Here is an 8,794-nt window from a genome sequence, read left to right as displayed (position 1 = left end):
AGAGGCGCCGCACACCCGCTATGCTTCACGAATGAAGTAATGGATCATAAAATCCCAGAGGGTTTCAAACCTGTAAACATCGAATCATACGATGGCACAACAGACCCGGCGGTATGGATCGAGGATTATCTCCTTCACATCCACATGGCACGCGGTGATGATCTACACGCCATCAAATACCTCCCGCTCAAACTTAAAGGACCGGCCTGGCATTGGCTTAACAGCTTGCCAGCAGACTCAATCGGTTCTTGGGAGGACCTGGAAGCCGCATTCCTCGACAACTTCCAGGGCACTTACGTGCAACCGCCGGATGCCAACGACTTAAGCCACATAATTCAGCAGCCAGAAGAATCGGCCAGACAATTCTGGACACGGTTCCTAACAAAGAAAAACCAGATAGTTGACTGTCCGGACGCAGAGGCCCTAGCAGACTTCAAGCATAACATCCGCGACGGGTGGCTTGCCCGGCACCTGGGACAGGAAAAGCTGAAATCCATGGCAGCCCTCACGACACTCATGACCCGCTTTTGCGCGGGAGAAGACAGCTGGCTAGCTCGCAGTAACAACTTATCAAAGAACCCTGGTAATTCGGATACCAAGGACAAAAGTGGCAGGACACGTCAGAATAAGCAAAAACGCCGCGTTAACAGCGACAACAATGAAGACACGACAGTCAATGCCGGATTCAAAGGCTATAAATCCGGTCAGCAGAAAAAGCCATTCAAAAAGAATATTCAGGGCCCGTCCAGTTTGGACCGAATACTCGATCGCTTGTGCCAGATACATAGCACCCCCGAAAGGCCAACCAATCACACTAACAGGGATTGTTGGGTGTTCAAGCAGGCAGGCAAGTTAAGGGCCGAAAACAGAGACAAGGGGCTGCACAACGATGACGAGGAGCCCAAGCCGCCGAACAACAATGGACAGAAGGGCTTTCCCCCACAAGTGCGGACGGTGAACATGATATACGCAACCCACATTCCCAAGCGGGAGCGGAAGCGTGCGCTACGGGACGTACACGCGATAGAGCCAATCGCCCCAAAGTTCAACCCATGGTCCTCCTGCCCGATCACTTTTGATCGAAGGGACCATCCCACTAGCATCTGTCATGGCGGCTTCGCCGCATTGGTTCTCGACCCAATCATCAACGGATTTCATCTCACAAGAGTCCTCATGGACGGCGGCAGTAGCCTGAACCTGCTTTATCAGGATACAGTGCGGAAAATGGGCATAGATCCCTCAAGGATTAAGCCCACAAGAACGACCATTAAAGGCGTTATACCAGGTGTAGAAGCCAACTGTACAGGCTCAGTAACACTTCACGTGGTCTTCGGATCCCCGGACAATTTCCGAAGCGAAGAGTTAATCTTCGATATAGTCCCGTTTCACAGTGGCTATCACGCCCTGCTCGGACGAACCGCATTCACAAAGTTTAATGCGGTGCCGCACTACGCATATCTCAAGCTCAAGATGTCAGGCCCTCGAGGAGTAATTACGGTAGACGGAAACACCGAACACTCCCTCCGTACGGAGGAGCATACGGCGGCTCTCGCAGCGGAGGTACATAGTAGCTTTCTCAGGCAATTCTCCAGTTCGGCCATTAAAAAGTCAGACACTGCCAAGCGCGCCCAGAGTAACCCACAACAGAACAGCCTGGCACACCCAGAGCAAGCGTAGCAATGCGGCCCCAACCCCAGCTTTCGCGACATAGCGAAACCAGTACCTCGCGTACATAACTACGCCCTTGAAATACCATGGGCACAGGGGAAGGGGCACAATAACGACACGCCCAAAATACGGCTTAAAACATACTAGGGGCTGCCGGATTCTTTTTTTCATTTTTTCTTACTTTCAGGACTCCATACTTCGGACGACCTATTCGGCAATTCGACTGCCGCACAAACGATGCAAGATCCAGGGAGGCAGACAAGCCATGCCGCATTATGGAACTCCCAGGTGGTCTCTGTTACAAGCGGTATACCTGTTTTAAATACAATTCCGCGGCCTGCCACTGGTCAGGACATACTGAATAGTCCAAATATCTTTTTGCTTATCGCACTCCTTGTATCGTTCGGCTTTGATAAATAGCCTCTCTATAAACAATGCATAGCTTTTGTCTATTTACTGCATTACTCTCTTTTATATATGTTCATTAATGACATGTTGCACCCGTACACTGTGGTACGGCAAGTACGCCAGGGGCTTCAGTACCCTTTAATATGGTGTGAGAAGCCCGTACACTTTCACAAGTGCGGCACCCCGAACTTATAGCACTATATGCATCGGCTCCGAATCATGATTTGGGTCAATAGTTGGGTTTGCCCGGCTCCTATGTTTTGGTGCCTTACGTTCCGCTCTATCGGCTAAGGTAGCACTAGGAGAACCACTGCGATTGTGCCCCGGTTGAGCTGGGTTAAGCACCTCAGTGGAGAAAGCTAAAACTGACTGTCATGATGAGGCGAGAGACCGGTCGCTGTTCGAGAGATTTTTCGAGTCCCTAAAGACTTATGCCGCTTCGAGCGAGGAGCCGAATTTGTCCGGCCAAGGCGTGGATAGCGCCCCGAACTCGGTCTTCCGAACTAGGGGCTTTGCCAAAATTTAAAACTATAAAGTTCTATGGCTAAGTGAGAGTGTTCAAGCATTATAGTCCGATTGCCTGGTTCGTCGTGCTGAGCGCCTCCCTCGAAGGACCCAACCATGGGAAAAAGAGCGCTCAGGTTTATCATCGAACACCCCAACACTAGTGGCATGGCGGCAGAAGCCGACGACTGGCCATCTCTCAATTTTTGATAAACGGCCGCACAGAAAATAATATTTTAAATTCAATAAGCATTGCTTAGTGCATATGAACAAGTTTTCAGCGCACAGGATAAAAACGAGCGAGTTTATTCAAAAATTACATCCTTGGTACATTCATCCGCCACAAGGCGGGCACCTGCAAGAACATCCTTGTAATAGTTCTCGGGCTTGCGATGCTCCTTCCCCGGCGGCGGCCTGTCCCTCACAAGCTTTTCACCATCTAGCTTACCCCAGTGCACCTTTGCACGGGCAAGGGCCCTACGGGCACCTTCGATGCAGACAGAGCGCTTGATGACCTCGAGCCTTGGACAGGCCTCTACCAGCCACCGCACCAGTCCGAAGTAGCTCCCAGGCAGGGCCTCTCCGGGCCACAGCCGAACTATGAAGCCTTTCATGGCCTGTTCGGCCACCTTATGGAGCTCGACCAGCTGTTTCAGCTGGTTGCTCAAGGGCACAGGGTGTCCGGCCTCAGCATACTGAGACCAGAACACCTTCTTTGTCGAGCTGCCCTCTTCAGCTCGGTAGAATGCGGCGGCATCGGATACGCTGCGGGGAAGATCTGCGAATGCCCCTGGAGAACTCCGGATTCGGGTAAGTAACATGTAGTTTACTTTTATATTTCTGCTTTGCATAAAGAATGCCTTACCCGCTGCTATCTTCTTCATCTCCTCCAACTCTTGGAGGGCCTTTTGGGCTTCGGCCTTGGCAGACTTGATAGTCTCAAGGGCCGTCGCGAGCTCGGACGTTTGGGTCTTTGACTCAAGCTCCAAACCCTCATGTTTTTTCATGAGAGCCTGAAGCTCTTGCTGCACCTCCCCGACCCGAGCCCCAAGTTTCTCTCACTCGGTGCACTCCACGACCATTGTCTTTTCGGCCTCGGACAGCGCCTGCTTGAGGGTCGCCACCTCAGTCGTGGCCCCTATAATAAGCAGTGCAATCCTGTTATTTTTTGCAATCACGCCTCTCTATAGGCACTTTTTCTGTAAGGTATTTCTTACCCTTTTTCTCCTCGAGCTGCCGCTTGGCAAGGCCGAGCTCTTGCTCGGACCGCTCGTGGTCCTGCTTCAGGATACCCACCTCCGCAGTCAGTGCGGCGGTGGATAGCAGCGAAGCCTGCATGCGCATATTGACTCTTTTTTGTTAGACTCCTGCGAAATTTAATAGATCCTCTGTTCGGCTTTTCTTTCTGAACGCCAAACAGAGCATCAGGGGCTACTGTCTATGCGGTAATATTTTTATATATTTTTACTTACCTCGAAGCCTGTTAGGAGGCTAGCGCAAGCTTCACTCAGTCCGCTCTTGGCGGACTGAACCTTCTGGATCACCGTACTCATAACAGTACGGTGCTCCTCGTCGATGGAGGCGCCGTCAAGCACCTCCAGCAGATTGTCCGGCACCTCCGGTTGGACGGAGGCCGCCGACTCAGAAGACTTGCTCCTCTTGGAAGGAGTTTGCCTACCGCAGTCCGGAACTGTTGAAGACTCCGGCACGGTGTCCGGCATAAAGCCGGACTTGGAGCTCTGGGGGGTCTTGTCCCATTTACTCCTGGAGTCCGGGAGGTCACCTTGCGGCTCCTCCAGGACCACCTCCTCCTACCCCGGAGCTCATTGCGATGCCACTTCGGCGTCATCCGCAGTGCGGGGGGAGACAGTAGGCGGAACTGAGTTCACGTCCGATGAATCCAGGGAGCCGCTCGACGACTCGTTGAGTTCGGCCCGGGGCGGGCTGCATGATTATATTCGACATTAGGGAAAGCTGTGCAACAAAAGGAATATCATGAGTTACTCTGGTATCCGAACACTTACGATTTCTCCGGACGCTTGGCCCTGTTTGGCCACTCCTCTTTGCCCTCTTCGGCGTTGGGGGCATAGTCCAGCGGAGGGGTCTTCCTTTTCCTAGACCCCTCGGCCTCCCCCGTTGGGGCGGCCTTCCTCTTCTCTCTTCCCCCCGCTAGGGGGGGGAGGTTTCTTCTTCCTCCTCCTCGTCTTCACGGGGGGAGTGCGTCTCGGACTCGTCGGACGACGAGTCCGACACCACCATATGCCGGGAACTCTTTCGAGTCCCCGTGGCCTTCTTCTTCTTGGCCTTCTTCTTCGGCACCACATAAGGTGCCGGAACCAGCAGCTTCGCTAGTAGAGCGGGGGCCGGGTCTTCGGGCAAGGGAGCCGGACAGTTAATCGATCCGGACTTCGCCCGCCAAGCCTGTCAAAGGTGAGGGAGTTTAGATCCCGCATAGAGTCAAACTATGAAAAAACCTAACATCCTGTAAAAGGTGAAAATAGCCTACCTCGCTAGCGTGACACTGCGAGCTGTATCCGCGGTCCTCGGAAGTGGATGTGGGAGCCTCGGCGCCTTTGGTTAGCACCCTCCAGACGTCTTCATACGTCGTGTCGAAGAGCCTGTTAAGGGTTCGGTGCTGCGCCGGGTCGAACTCCCACAGATTAAAGTCCCGTTGTTGACACGGGAGGATCCGGCGGACGAGCATAACCTGGACTACATTGACGAGCTTGATCGGCTTGCTCACCAGGGACTGGATGCATGTCTGCAGTCCGGTCAGCTCTTTTTCGTTGCCCCACGACAGGCCCGTCTCTTTCTAGGACATAAGCCGCGTGGGGGGTCCGGATCGGAACTCGGGGGCTGCGGTCCATTTCGGATCGCGCGGCTCAGTGATGTAAAACCACCATGATTGCCACCCCTTCAGGGTCTCCACGAAGGAGCCCTCGAGCCATAGGACGTTGGCCATCTTGCCCGCCACGGCGCCTGCGCATTCCGCCTGGCTGCTGCGCACCACCTTGGGCTTGACGTTGAAGGTCTTGAGCCAGAGGCCGAAATGGGGGCGGATGCGGAGGAAGGCCTCACACACGACGATAAACGCCGAGATGTTGAGGACGAAGTTCGGGGCCAGATCGTGGAAATCTAGACCATAGTAAAACATGAGCCCCGGACAAATGGGTGGAGTGGAAAACCCAGTCCGTGGAGGAAATTGGGAAGGAATACTACCCTCTCATGGGGCCTTGGGGTGGGGAGAAGCTGCCCCTCCTCGGGAAGCCGGTGCGCGATGTCTTTGGATAAGTATCCGGCCTTCCTTAGCTTTTTGACATGGCCCTCCGTGACGGAGGAGACCATCCACTTGGCTCCCACTCCGGACATTGCTGGAGAAGGTTGAGGTGGGAAGTGCGGGCTTGGGCGCTGGAGCTCGAGTGCGTAGGAGATGGATAGGCAAAAGAGGAAGAAGGCGTAGGTAAAAGGGTGGATCCTTATCCCCTTATATAGGTGATGCGGTTGTGCGTCCCCACCAGCCTAGTAAAACTCGCTTGCCTCCCAAGCGCCGTGATAAATGGCGCGGTTGGGTTATCCACGTCCGTATTGATGAGAATCCCGTAAAGGGGGTACACGATCTCTGCTTTGACAAGACGTGCCAAGGAAACCGCCTCACAAAATATGCTGAGGTGGAAAAGTAAAAACGATTCAAGTAAAGGACTTGGCCGTAGTGTGATGACGCACTGCGGAACACGTCAGAAGATTTGATTTGTGTCAATGTTATTCTCTCTATGGCAATATGTGGAAACTTATTTTGCAGAGCCGGACACTACTCTTGGTGTTTACAATCTTCTACGAAGGACTTGGAGGAGGAACCCGCCTTGCAATGCCGAAGACAATTTGCGCGCCGGACTCATCGTCATTGAAGCCTGGTTCAGGGGCTATTGAGGGAGTCCTGGATTAGGGGGTGTTCGGGTAGCCGGACTATACCCTCAGCCGGACTCCTAGACTATGAAGATACAAGATTGAAGACTTCGTCCCGTGTCCGGATGGGACTTTCCTTGGTGTGGAAGGCAAGCTTGGCGATGCGGATATTCAAGATCTCCTACCATTGTAACCGACTTTATGTAACCCTAACCCTATCCGGTGTCTATATAAACCAGAGGGTTGTAGTCCATAGGCAATCAACTCCATACACAACAATCATACCATAGGCTAGCTTCTAGGGTTTAGCCTCCTTGATCTCGTGGTAGATCTACTCTTGTACTACCCATATCATCAATATTAATCAAGCAGGAGTAGGGTATTACCTCCATCGAGAGGGCCCGAACCTGGGTAAAACAAAGTGTTCCATGCCTCCTGTTACCATCCGGCCTAGACGCACAGTTCGGGACCCCTACCCGAGATCCGCCGGTTTTGACACCGACAACAACCTTTAGAGGAATAATCCCCAGTCAGGAAGCGCCCTGTACAGGAAAAATCACACTAGATGTGGTGTTCGGCACGCAGGATAATTACAGGTCCGAAGAGGTCACGTTCCAGGTGGCCCCGTTCAGTAGCGGATATCACGCTCTGCTAGGGCAGGAAGCGTTTACAGTCTTCCAAGCAATACCCCATTACGGGTACATGAAGCTCAAGATGCCCGGGCCTAACAGAATCATCACTCTCATTAGTGATCCAGACATAGCACTCCGCACTGAAAATAAGACAGCCGCACTGGCCCTCGAGGCGCTATCCGAAGCCCTAGCGGCTGAGGAACTGACTGCGCTGCGCTCCACGGTGAATAGGGACGATGTGATACTCGATAAAAGATCCAAGTCCACCTCCTTTAAACCGGTGGACGAAATAGTCAAATTCCAGGTCCATCCAACGGACCCCAATAAAACAGCTTCCATCGGGGCATAGTTAAACCCTGATGTAGACGCCGCACTGCGAGAGTTCCTACGAGAGAACTGGGACATTTTCGCCTGGCACCCTTCAGACATGCCAGGAATCCCACGCAGGCTGGCCGAACACAGCTTAAATATCCTAAATGGATTCAAGCCAGTCAAACATGCTCTTCGGCGTTTTTCCGAACCTAAGAGACAAGCCATGGGAGAGGAACTAGCCAAGCTATTGGAGGCCGGATTCATCAAAGATATCAAACATCCGGACTGGCTAGCAAACCTAGTGATGGTACCAAAGAAGGACAAATCCTGGCGCCTGTGCGTTGATTTCAAAGACCTTAACAAGGCTTGCCCATAGGATCCCTTCCCTCTCCCCCGCATCGATCAAATTATCGACGCTACCGCAGGACACGATTCATTGTGTTTCCTCGACGCATACTCCGGCTACCATCAAATAAAGATGGCATAGTCAGACCAAGCCGCAACGGCATTCATCACACCATACGGCCCATTCTGGTTCAACACAATGCCCTTCGGACTCAAAAACGCCGGCGCAACATATCAGCGCATGATTCAGACATGTCTGGCAAACCAGATCGGCAAAACAGTGGAGGCATACGTAGATGATGTGGTTGTTAAAACAAGACATGTCGAATCTCTAGTAGACGACTTGAGGCTAACATTCGATAAGCTCCGAACATACGACATCAAGCTCAACCCGGAAAAATGCGTTTTCGGTGTTCCAGCTGGAAAGCTCTTGGGCTTCATTGTATCCAGTAGAGGAATTGAAGCAAATCCAGCCAAGATCCGAGCTCTGTCACAATTGGATATCCCGAAGGACCTCAAACAAATACAAAAATTAACCGGATGCGTGGCGGCTCTAAGCCGCTTTATCTCCCGCTTAGGAGAAAAGGCCCTACCCCTTTACCGCCTCCTTTGGCGCACCGAACACTTCGAGTGGACGGATGCAGCCACGGCTGAACTCGACGAAATAAAAGCCATCTTGGCAACAAACCCAGTCCTGGCCGCACCAAACATTGGCGAACCAATGCTATTATACATTGCAGCAACCCATCAGGTCGTAAGCGCAGTGCTCGTCGTCGAACAAGAAACGGACGGACACAAATTCCCCCTTCAAAAGTCGGTCTATTATATGTCCACTGTCCTTACTCCGTACAAGTCACGGTACCCACACTATCAAAAGATTGCGTACGCGGTGTTTATGGCATCCCGGAAGCTGCGACACTACTTTCAAGAGTGTTCAATAACAGTAGCCTCAGAAGTGCCACTTAACGATATTATAAATAACCGCGACGCGACGGGCTGGATTGCAAAATGGGCCATTGAGC

The sequence above is a fragment of the Triticum dicoccoides genome, chromosome 5A (assembly GCF_002162155.2).
Source record: "Triticum dicoccoides isolate Atlit2015 ecotype Zavitan chromosome 5A, WEW_v2.0, whole genome shotgun sequence".
NCBI lineage: Eukaryota > Viridiplantae > Streptophyta > Magnoliopsida > Poales > Poaceae > Triticum > Triticum dicoccoides.
Note: the sequence above shows the minus strand (reverse complement) of the source record.